Source organism: Sminthopsis crassicaudata, chromosome 1, assembly GCF_048593235.1.
Source record: "Sminthopsis crassicaudata isolate SCR6 chromosome 1, ASM4859323v1, whole genome shotgun sequence".
NCBI classification, from domain to species: Eukaryota; Metazoa; Chordata; class Mammalia; order Dasyuromorphia; family Dasyuridae; genus Sminthopsis; species Sminthopsis crassicaudata.
In genome coordinates, this window is record NC_133617.1 from 487,750,662 (window position 1) to 487,763,884 (window position 13,223).

The following is a 13,223-nucleotide window of genomic DNA, read 5'->3' on the forward strand; positions in this document are numbered from 1 at the left end:
TTCTGAATACAGAAGATTTCTAGTGGGAGGAAGTTTGGTAAGAGAGTACGAATCAGTCCTATCTGAGACAGTGGTCACAGGCAACTTCTTTTCTATGTTTAAATTAATCTACTCTCCCGTGAGGGACAAAGTGAGTATATACTAGGAACCAGAAAGTCAGGGACATAGGGGATAGGGGCAGGGGTGATTGGGAGAGTGGCTCCATGCACCTGAGGGTAGGAGTCAGAGACAGGGAGAGTAGCTAGTTTTTCTCAGCTGAACTTCATCCACCTTATTCACTGCTAGACAGAGAAACATGGGAAGACATGTAGGAACTAATGTAAAGAGAAGAAAACAGAACCAGGAAAATAACATGCGCAATCATTATAATAATGTATATGAAAAGAACACATGAGCATCTCATGGGGTTCTCTCCTAGGCCCTCTTCTTTTCTCTTTTTATACTATTTCAATTGGTAATTTCATCATCTCCTGTGGATTCAATTATCTCTCTACACTGATGATTCCCAAATCTTTTTATCCAGTCCTAACCTCTGCTGACCTCCAGTCTTGCATCTCTGTCTTTTGGACATTTCAAAATGAGATGTCCCATAGACATATTTTTTGGGGCTGGGGAATTTTATTTTATTTATTTTCATTTGGGATATGTAAATCAGTCTTAATTTTTCTTTTTTTTAATGCTCTAGCCTTTTCTTTTTTATATTAATAGCTTTTTATTTTTCAAAATACATGTAAAGATAGTTTTCAACATTCACCCTCACAAAAAACCTTATTCCAAATTTTTCTCTCTCCCTCCTCTTCTAGATAACAAGTAATCCAATATAGGTTAAATATGTGTAATTCTTCTAAACATATTTCCACATTTTTCATGCTATCCCATAGACATCTTAAATTCAACATGTTCAAAGCTGAATTTATTATTTTTTCTATTAAACTCTTTTCTCCTCCTAGTTTTTCTATTACTATTGAAAGTACCTATTCTCCTAGTCACTCAGACATGTAAACTAAGTGTCATCTTTTGCTCTTTACTCTCCACCCCCACTTCGTTCTGTCAACTGCCACCATATCCAGTTTGTTGTTATGATTTTACCTTCATGATATCTCTCCCATAAATCTCCCTCTCTTCTCTGTGCAAACCCTCATCACCTTATATTGGACTATTGAAATAGCCTGCCTTCCAGGAGCGTCTCCCTACTTTTGTTTATTTTCCACTCAAAGTAATCTTCCTGAAGTGCATGTTTTACCACGTCACCTTCTATTTAATAAAATCCAGTGACTCCCAATCACCTCCAGGATCAAATATTTGATTGGCATTTAAAACCCTTCATCAAAACCTGTCCCACCCTTAACAGACTTCTTCCATTTTTAAACTGTATCCATGTTCTCTGCAAACCAAGAACACTGGCCTCCTTGTTGTGTCTCTTATGAGACAATATCTCTCAGATCTCAGTATTTTCTCTGGTTGTCCCTAGTCCCATACTCAGAATGTTCTTCCTTCTCATCTTTATCTCCTGACTTTTAAGTCTCACATAAAATCCCACTGTTAACAGGAAAATTTTCCCAATACCCCTTAATTCTAGTGCCTTCCCTTTGTTGATTATTTTGCATTTAAAGTGTTTTTAGATTGTTTACATATATTTTTATGTTATCTCCCCAATTAGGTTGTGAGGTATTTGAGGAAAAAAGACTGTGTTTTGCATTTATTTGTATCACAAGATCTTAGCACATCAATTTTAGACCATGGGCATGTAATAAATGTCTATTGATTGATTGGCAAAGGCTTGTATAATTAATTGTAATAGTCAATCTTATTAGTGGAAGAAAAAAAGAAATACTTAGCAGGGAACTTCCTATACCATAAGATGGAGATCTTATGTAAGTTGTTTTTTTAAAATTGTTTTTCTTTATTTTTATAATTCTATTATTATTATTTTCTTTATTATGTTATTCTTATTATTATGTGTTGGGTGAAGTAAGGTGAGGGCCCTAAGCAGGAAGTATATACAAAAAAGACTTTGACCCAGCAATACGACTGCTAGGTCTATTTCCAAAGTATGATTAGGGAAAAAGGAAAAAAAATAATAATAGTTCTAAAATGTTTATATCAGCTCTCTCTGTGGTGGCAAATAACTGGAAATTGCAGTGATGCCCATTAATTGGGAAGTAGTTAAACAAATTGTGGTATATGATTGTGGAATACTACTGTGCTATAAGAAATAATGAGCCTGAAAATCCTAGAAAAACATGGATAGACTTGCATGAAATAATGAAGTGCAAAATGAGGAGAACTAAGAGAATATTGTATGCAGTAATAGCAATATTGTTTTAAGAATAATTTTGAGTGACTAAGACATTTTGACTATTGTAGATATTCAAAGTAACTATAAAGGACATATGAAGCAAAACACTTTATATCCAAAGAAAGAACTGATAAAATAGAAGTATTTATAGAATGATTTTATACACAAACATACATAATAGGGGAATGTGGAGAGAAGAAAAAAGTAATTTATATGATAACTTTATTATGTATTTAAAAGGAATAACAAATTATATATAACAGATTTGAAGTTTCATGTGCAATCATTTTTTAAAGTTAAACAATTGGGGCAACAAGGTGGCACAGTAGATGGAGCACCAGCCCTGAACTCAGGAGGATGTGAGTTCAAATCTGGCCTCAGACACTTAACATGTCCTAGATGTGTGACCTTGGGCAAGTCACTTAACCCCAATTGCCTCAGCAAAAAGAAAAGAAAAAGGAAGAAAAAAAGCTAAACTATGTTTATTTCACAAATTAAAATAAAATAATTAAAAAAAAAACTATGATGTAGAAACACAAGACACCAATAAAGCTTTTTTAAGAAAACCATGCTGCATCCATGGTCTGATACATAAGTATCACAGTCATCATCTCTGAATGAGTCATCTTTGGATTTTTCTAAAGATAAAGCCTTAAAGTTTAAGATGAAAATTCCCCTATAGTCAAAATTATCTTTGAAAGTCCCTTAAATTGCCTCCAAAATACAGTAAACGTCCTGAAATAGCTGATACCCTAAAGATACTAAGGTCTATTTAAAAGGAGACAGTATGTATCAGAGAGCAAATAGATCTGATATGATTGTTGTGGAAAAAAATGAATATAAATTTTATTTTCCCAATACCTAGCTAAGCTGTTACTGGGAGAGACAGGAGGGACCCTTGATTTCTGCTTAAATAGAAGAAAATCAAAGTCAATAAAGACTTGACTGATGAGAAACCTGGTGAATGGGGGAAGAGAAGAAGAAGAAATGCTCTTGAAAAGGCTTCATATGTGTGTAACAGTGATGTCAGGGAGTGATTGTGCCGCCATATAGTTGTTTCTTTGTCATGTTTCACCATAGGGCCAGAGAAGATATGAGGAAGTGACTGAGAACACAACAGAGAGGCCTTCTAGTTGACTGGGAAAGTTAAGAAGATCAACTAATACTATTCCTCTTAACAGCTCTACTAGGCTAACCAGAATGAGTGGAGTGGACCTTGAGCATGAAGAGATTCTGATATGTTCAAATAGGGGGATTATAACGGAACAAGAGGCCAGAAGAACTGAGACTAAGGGAATAGCAGATTTACCTATTTCTTAACCTATTCATTGAGGTGAATGGCTAGAAGAATTTTTGGAGGGAATGGGAGTGTAGAGTTGTGTATGTAAAGTTGAAATTGGATTAGTGAGAATGCCCACATGCAGTAATTTCTCTACATGCCCTCTTTTGGACCTATAATCTGCCAATACTCCAACTGCATTGATCAGAGACCCAAAGTCAGTCTTGAATTTTTTTATTTGTCATGGTCATAAAGCATTTTGGTTCTGCTAACATATTTTGCTAAATTTCATATGATGGTATATGAAAGTAATGGAATGTTATTGTTCTATAAAAAATGATGAAAAGGATGATTTTAGAAAGACTTGGAGAGATTTATATGAATTGATGCTGAATGAAACAGCAGAATGAGGAATACATTGTACACAATTACAGCAAGTTTGTGCTATGATCAACTATGACAGACTTGATTCTTCTCAGCAATTTGATGATCCAAGGTAATCCCAATAAACTTTCAATAGAAAAATGCCGTCCCCATGCAGAGAGTGTGCTATGGAGATTGAATGTAAATCAACACATGCTATGTTCACTTTTTTTTTTTCTTCTGTTTCTTTTTTCCTCTCCATTTTTCCTTTTGTTCTGATTTTTCTCTCCCAAAATGATTCATAAAAAATGAATATATAACCCTTACCCCCCCCCCAAAGTTGTTTTTACATGTAACTGGGGAAAATAAAAAATTTTGAATAAATAAATTTTAAAAAGAAAAAAAAAAAAAAACCAAAGATCTCAGCTTTGGGGATAAAAGCTCACTATCTGACCAAAATTGCTGGGAAAATTAGAAACTAGTATGGCAGAAACTAGGCACTGACCCATATCTAACACCATATACCAAGATAAGGTCTAAATGGGTTCATGATTTAGATATAAAGAGTGATATTATAAGCAAAATAGAAGAATAAAGAGTAGTTTATTTCTCAGATGTGTGGAGAGGGAAGAAATTTGTGGCCAAAGAAGAACTGGAGTTCTTTGTTTTGTTTTGTTTGTTTGTTTGTTTGTTTGTTTTTGCTTTGGCAATTGGAGTTAAGTGACTTGCCCAGGTCATAGAGCTAGGAAGTGTTAAGAGATTTGAACTCAGGTTCATTGTTAAACACAAAATAGATAAATTTAAAAAGTTTTTATACAAATAAAACTAATGAAGACAAGATTAGAAGAGAAGCAATAAACTAGGAAAACATTTTTGCATTCAAAAGTTCTGATAAAGGCCTCATTTTAAAAACAGAGAATTGACTCAAATTTATAGGCATTCAAGCCTTTCTCCAATTGATAGTCAAAGGATATGAATAAACAATTTTCAGATGAAGAAACTAAAACCATTTATAGTGATATGAAAAAATGCTCTAAATCACTATGGGTCGGAGAAATGCAAAATAAGACAACTCTGAAGAACCACTACATATCTCTCAGATTGATTAAGATGACAGGGAAAGATAATGACTAATGTTGGAGGGGATGTGGGAAAACTGGAACACTAATACATTGTTGGTGGAACTGTGAATGATCCAACCATTCTTGTTATGGGCCAGAACTCCATACTTGAAACACGGATTCTTACAAGGTGCTCAGTGGAATTGATGAGATAATGGTTATCTAGTTTAACATGGTGATTAATAGTTCTCTAGTTCAGTATGATTGATTTAATCTTACCACAAATAATGGTTCCCTAGTGATATAATGATTGGTTTATACTCAGTATACTGTAAATGATCTAATTATAATACAGCATGTAATCTGGGACAACCTCAGCCAGGGTCAGACTCAGAGAAGACAGAGGACTGGAGGTGAGAGTTCAAGCTCTTGGAGCCAAGGACAGGGAGTCACTCCAACCCACCGTGGTGGCTGGCTTGTCCTCCTTCATTTCCTTCACTGAGACCAAGCTAGCCCGAGCCCCAGGCAAGGAGACAATAAAGGATTTGGACTTTATCCTTGGCTATTCTTGTAGTGATTAATCTGCTGAAAGGAAGGCTGCTTTAGAGACCTCCAGAAAACCAACCAGAACACTATACATGCTGGAGAGCAATTTGGAACTATGCTCAAAAAGTTATCAAACTGTGCATACCCTTTGATCCAGCAGTGTTAGTACTGGGCTTATAACCCAAAGAGATCTTAAAGAAAGGAAAGGGACCCACATGTGCAAAAATGTTTGTGGCAGCCCTCTTTGTAGTGGCCAGAAACTGTAAATTGGGTGGATGATCATCAATTGGAGAATGGCTGAATAAATTGTGGTATATGAATGTTATAGAATATTATTGTTCTGTAAGAAATGACCAACAGGATGATTTCAGAGAGGCCTGGAGAGACTTACATGAACTGATGCTGAGGGAATGATGCAGCAGATCATTATGCATGGCAACATTATACAATGATCACTTCTGATGGACATGGCTCTCTTTGACAATGAGATGATTCAGACCATTGGTCTTGTGATGAAGAGAGTCATCTACACCCAGAGAGAACTGAGGGAACTGAGTATGGATCACAACATAGCATTTTCACTCTTTTTGTTGTTTGCTGGCATTTTGTTTCCTTTCTCATTTTTTTCCTTTTAGATTTGATTTTTCTTGTACAGCAAGATATAAATCTGTATGCATATATTTGACTTAACATATATTTTTACCATGTTTAACATATATTGGATTACTTGCTATCAAGGTGGGGTGGGGAGAAGGAGGGGAAATTGGAACACAGGGCTTTGCAAAAATTATCCATGCAGATCTTTTGAAAATTAAAAAAATTTAATAAAAAATAGTTTATATGAGTCTTCCTGCACCCTTCCCCTGCCTCACCTCTTCGAATTTTTCTAGAATTTTGTTGAAGCTTCTCCTCTGTATTTATCTTTTTTTTTACTTTAATTTTTATTTTATTTTATAATTATAACTTTTTTTTTGACAGTACATATGCATGGATAATTTTTTTACAACATTATCCCTTGCACTTACTTCTATTCAGATTTTTTTCCCTTCCTCCCCCAACCCCCTCCCCCAGATGGCAAGCAGTCTTATACATGTTAAATATATTACAGTATATTCTAGATACAATATATGTGTGTAGAACCGAATTTCTTGTTGCACAGGAAGAATTGAATTCAGAAGGTAAAAATAACAGTTTACACTCATTTCCCAGTGTTCCTTTTCTGGATGTAGCTGATTCTGTCCATCATTAATCAATTGGAATTGGATTAGCTCTTCTCTATGTTGAAGATATCCACTTCCATCAGAATACATCCTCATACAGTATCATTGTTGAAGTGTATAATGATCTTCTGGTTCTGCTCGTTTCACTTAGCATCAGTTGATGTAAGTCTCTCCAAGCCTCTCTGTATTTCTCCTGTTGGTCATTTCTTACAGAACAATAATATTCCATAACATTCATATACCATAGTTTACCCAACCATTCTCCAATTGATGGACATCCATTCATCTTCCAGCTTCTAGCCACTATGAAAAGGGCTGCCACAAACATTTTGGCACATACAGGTCCCTTTCCCTTCTTTAGTAGTTCCTTGGGGTATAAGCCCAGTAGTAGTATGGCTGGGTCAAAGGGTATGCACATTTTGATAACTTTTTGGGCATAATTCCAGATTGCTCTCCAGAATGGTTGGATTCTTTCACAATTCCACCAACAATGCATCAGTGTCCCAGTTTTCCCACAGCCCCTCCAACATTCATCGTTATTTGTTCCTGTCATCTTAGCCAATCTGACAGGTGTGTAATGATATCTAAGAGTTGTCTTAATTTGCATTTCTCTGATCAATAGTGATTTGGAACACTTTCATATGAGTGAAAATAGTTTTAATTTCATCATCTGAAAATTGTCTGTTCATATCCTTTGACCATTCATCAATTGGAGAATGGCGTGATTTCTTATAAATTAAAGTCAATTCTCTGTATATTTTGGAGATGAGGCCTTTATCAGACCCTTTAACTGTAAAAATGTTTTCCCAATTTGTTACTTCCCTTCTAATCTTGTTTGCATTAGTTTTGTTTGTGCAGAAACTTTTTAATTTGGTGTAATCAAAATGTTCTATTTTGTGATCAATAATGCTCTCTAGTTCTCCCTTGGACACAAACTCCTTCCTCCTCCACAAGTCTGAGAGGTAAACCATCCCATGTTCCTCCAATTTATTTATGATTTCATTCTTTATGCCTAAATCTTGGACCCATTTTGATCTAATCTTAGTATGTAGTGTTAAATGTGGGTCCATGCCTAGTTTCTGCCATACTAATTTCCAGTTTTCCCAGCAGTTTTTATCAAATAATGAATTCTTATCCCAAAATTTGGGATCTTTGGGTTTGTCAAACACTAGATTGCTATTTTTATTCACTATCTTGCCCTGTGAACCTAACCTATGCCACTGATCAACTAGTCTATTTCTTAGCCAATACCAAATGGTTTTGGTGACTGTTGCTTTATAATATAGCTTTAAATCAGGTACACTTAGACCACCTTCCTCTGACTTTTTTTTCATTAGTTCCCTTGCAATTCTCAACCTTTTATTCTTCCATATGAATTTTGTTGTTATTTTTTCTAGGTCATTAAAATAGTTTCTTGGGAGTCTGATTGGTATAGCACTAAATAAATAGATTAGTTTAGGGAGTATTGTCATCTTAATTATATTCTCTCGGCCTATCCAAGAGCACTGAATGTCTTTCTAATTATTTAAATCTGACTTTATTTTTGTGGCAAGTGTTTTGTAATTTTGCTCATATAATTCCTGACTCTCCTTTGGTAGATATATTCCCAAATATTTTATACTATCGACCGTAATTTTGAATGGAATTTCTCTTTGTATCTCTTGCTGTTGGATTGTGTTGGTAATGTATAAAAATGCTGAGGATTTATGTGGATTTATTTTGTATCCTGCAACTTTGCTAAAATTCAGAATTATTTCTAATAGCTTTTTAGCAGAGTCTTTGGGGTTCTCTAAGTATACCATCATGTCATCTGCAAAAAGTGATAATTTGATTTCCTCATTTCCTACTCTAATTCCTTGAATCTCTTTCTCGGCTCTTATTGCCGAGGCTAGAGTTTCTAATACTATATTGAAAAGTAATGGTGATAGTGGGCAACCTTGTTTCACTCCTGATCTTATAGGGAAAGGTTCTAGTTTATCGCCATTACATATGATGTTTACTGAAGGTTTTAAATATATGCTCCTTATTATTTTAAGGAATAGTCCATTTATTCCTATACTCTCAAGCGTTTTTAGTAGGAATGGATGTTGGATTTTATCAAATGCTTTTTCTGCATCTATTGAGATGATCATATGGTTTTTATTAATTTGATTATTAATATGGTCAATTATACTAATAGTTTTCCTAATATTAAACCAGCCCTGCATTCCTGGTATAAATCCCACTTGGTCATAGTGTATTATCCTGGGGATGATTTTCTGAAGTCTATTTGCTAATATCTTATTTAAGATTTTAGCATCAATATTCATTAAGGAAATTGGTCTATAGTTTTCTTTCTCAGTTTTCGATCTACCTGGTTTAGGTATCAGTACCATGTCTGTGTCATAAAAGGAATTTGGTAGGACTCCTTCAATCCCTATTTTTTCAAATATCTGAATTCCTTTTTTCTAGCAGCTTTCAATATCTTTTCCTTTGTCTGATGGTTCTTGAACTTGGCCACTATGTTTCTTGGCGTTTTGATTTTAGGGTCCCTTTCAGTAGGTGATAGATGAATTTTTTCAATGTCTATTTTGCCCTCTGTTTCCAGAACGTCTGGGCAGTTCTCTTTGATAATTTCCTCGAAAATGGTGTCCAAGCTCTTTTTTTCCTCACATTTTTCAGGGAGTCCGATTATTCTCAAATTGTCTCTCCTGGATCTGTTTTCCAGGTCTGTTGTCTTTCTAGTAAGGTACTTGACGTCTTTTCAATTGTTTCATTTCTCTGGTTTTGCTTTACTACCTCTTGGTTTCTCCTTGAATCATTCATTTCTACTTGTTCCAGTCTAATTTTCAATGATGTATTTTCTTCACTCACTTTTTTTATATCTCTTTGTAATTGTCCAATTGAGTTTTTATCTTCTATGGAATTTTTTTCCATTTTATCCATTTTACTTTTTAGAGAGCTGTTTTCTTTTTCCAGCTCACTAATCCTGTTTTCCTTGGAGTTGTTTACCTTTTCCAGCTCACTAATCTTGTTTCTCAATGATTTGATTTCTTTATCCACTCTGTCTTTGAATGCATGGGATGACTTCTCCAGGCTCTCTTGCCAAGCTTTCCTTTCCTTTTCCCATTTCTCTTCCAGCTCTCTTGTGAGAGCCTTTTTGATTTCCTCTAGGAGATTCTTTTGTATTGAGGAGCAGCTCATATCCCTCTTAGGGGATTCATCTGGGGACAGTCTGTTTTTAGTCTCCTCAGTGTTTGAAGTCTGCTCTCTCTCCATACAAAAGCTGTCAATGGTTAGAGCCCTTTTGAATTTTTTGTTCATTTTGTCAGAGTAGGAATCGAAGAAAACAAACTGACAAGAGAAACAATTGGTCTGTTTTGCGGGGGATGGGGCTGGATGGTATTAATGGGCTTCCTCTACAGACTGGGGGTAGGGCAGCAGAGAGCCACTAACAGAACAGCAATGACTGTACTGAGTCTGTGCTCTGAGGCTCTGAGAACGCACTGAATCAGTCCAGGTGGGGGTTGGGGGTGGCCGGGTTCTGAGAGACGCTGACTTTCCGGGGGTTTTAATCTTCACCTCCGGTGTGTACACCCTCTCCACTGATCCTAGCTTGCTGCCAAGACGGAGTATCCACACTGGGGAAAAAGTCTTTTCACAGAAATGGCAGAGATCGTACCCCTCCCCCTCTGGTCTGAGCTGTATGAGCTGCCTGTCTCGCTCTGGCTTGCCTGCCCTCAGTCAGTGCCCAGTCTGATTGATCCTCCCCCGAGCAAACACAGACCTTTTCTGGCAACTTTCAAGGATGTCTTCTCTTGGTGATTATTTGTGGATTTCTTTCTGGGTCAAGCATTAAGTCTGAGGCTTGTCATGAAGTAAGTTCTGAGAGAAAACGAGGAGCTCAAGCAGCTGTCTGCCTCCACACCGCCATCTTGGCCCTCTCCTCTGTATTTATCACACTTTTTCTATCACTGTAGCTTGGGCCTATGCTTATATACACCTTGCTGCATATATAATGAACTTCTTAAGAAGACAGTCTGTGGTGTATTGATCTTTCTATCCCGCCACTGAGAACAATGTCTTGCATGAGTGGGTGATGGATATATTTCTATTGACTTGAAATAATGAAATATCATATAAGCTTCTGTGGGGATTTTTTTAACAATATTGGGAGAAATTATAGTATGTTATAGTGAAAAGAAAACTGATTTGGGAGTTTGGGAATTTTAATCTTGACTCAGCTACTTTTATCATTCTGAAAAAGTTATTCTTTTTCTCAGTGATACAGATTCCTCATTAAAAGAGTTGGGCTAGATTGATGATTATTCACTGATTGGGTTCAGGGCTCCTCAACACTTTAAAAAATTATATTTTTATTTATTTCATTAAATATTTCCCAGTTGTGTTTTTAAAATTATAACAAAATTATAATAAAAATATAAATATATAATTTAAAATTATATTTTTAATCCTCTTTAAAATGATGGAAGACTCCAAAGAGCTTTTATTTATAAGGGTTAGTCTGTTGATACTTTTATTGTATTAGAAATTAAAGTGGATACATTTTAAAGATTCCATTGTTTGTTTGTTTATTCATTTATTTATTTTGCTGAGGCAATTAGGATTAAGTGACTTGCCTAGGGTCACACGGCTAGGAAGTGTTAAGTGTCCGAGTTCACATTTGAATTCAGATCCTCCTGACTTCAGAGCTAGTGCTCTATCCACTGCACCATCTATTTATTTATTTATTAATCCATTTTTAAAGATAATAACACATCAATATATTAGGATAGAATGATACTTTAAAACAACAGTACTGATTACATATTAAGATAAAAAACTTTAATGAAAAACAACTATATTTTCTGATGCACAAAAAATTTATTGAGAAGAGTAACATTGTTTTCTGCAAATGTCTGGCTTAATAGAAGACAAAATCTTATATCTACTTCTGCATTCAATTTGTTGTGATTTGTTGTTTTGCTTGAAGTATATGAAGAAAATCTGGCCTCTCACAGACATGTAGCTGAAAGAGGAGGAAGATTTTGATAGGTAAAATTTTTTTAATATTATTTTTTAAAAAGAGTTTTGACTTCATAGATCCTTTGAAAGGACTTTGGGGAAGCTTAGGGGTCCCTAACAACACTTTGAGAACCACTGGTTGGTAATTACTAAGATATCTCCCAGCTCTAACATTTGTGATTCTGTAAAAGAATTGACTATTTTCCCTACTAATTCAATCAATTAGTTAAGTATCTGATGGAAGACACACATATCTGTGAAAATTTTAAAAATAAATACATGTTATGGGTATTGATTTTAAAATTCATTCATCAGGCTGGATTATGATATGATGATTAAAATCTTGTTGAAGAATAAAATTTTTATAGCATTTTCATTCTATTGCATTTTGTTTTCTTTCTCAGTTTTTTTTCCTTATTGATTTGATTTTTCTTGTGCAGCAAGATAATTGTATAAATATGTATACACATATTGGATTTAACATATATTTTAATATATTTAGCATGTATTGGACTATCTGCCATCTAGGGGAAGGGATGGGGGGGAAAGAGGGGAAAATTTGGAACAGAAGGTTTTGCAAGGATCAGTGTTGAAAAATTACTCATGCATATATTTTGTAAATAAAAGGTTTAATAAAAAAGAAAAATAATTAATTAAAATTAAAAATAAAATTTTTAAAAAAGAACAATATGTTTAGTAATTTGATACCAGCATAAAATGACATTAAAGAAATGTTCCTATTTCTCTCTGTTTTTCTCTGTTTCTATTGGGAGCACCTTCATCTTTCCAGCCACTCACATCTTAGTAATTACCAAACCAGTGGTTCTAAAAGTGTTGTGTAGGGACCCCTTATACCCTTCTTTCTACTCACTTAACCAAAACCCTTATCACTTTTCCCCATTGCTTCCTAATTTTTTCTTTCCGCTCTGTCTTTTTTCTTTTTTTCCATCTATCCTCCACTCAGCTACCCTTTCACTCTTTAAGTTCCCTTAGAGCTTGAGAACTTTTCACCTTACATATTCTTCCACCATACCAGGCTCCTTCTCCCACTGATGAGTTCTTTCTAAGCCCTCCATTTAGAGGAGATGGCCCAGGCTGGCCATGCTTTATTCCACTCCCAGATGTACTACTAACTCTATAGACTTTGACACCAAATCTCCCTTCTCCCCATTCCCCATCCTAGCTTCCTTTTAGAGTCTTATTTTTTTAATTTTATTTTTTATTATAGCTTTTTATATATAAAACATATGCATGGGTAATTTTTTCAACAATGATCTTTACAAAAACTTCTGTTCCAACTTTTCCTCTCGTTCTCCCCATCCCCTTCCCTAGATAGCAGGTTGTCCCATACATGTTAAATATGCTAAAATATATGCTAAATACAATATATGTATACATATTTATACAGTTATCTTGTTGCACAGGAAAGATCAGATTTAGAAAGAAGGTAA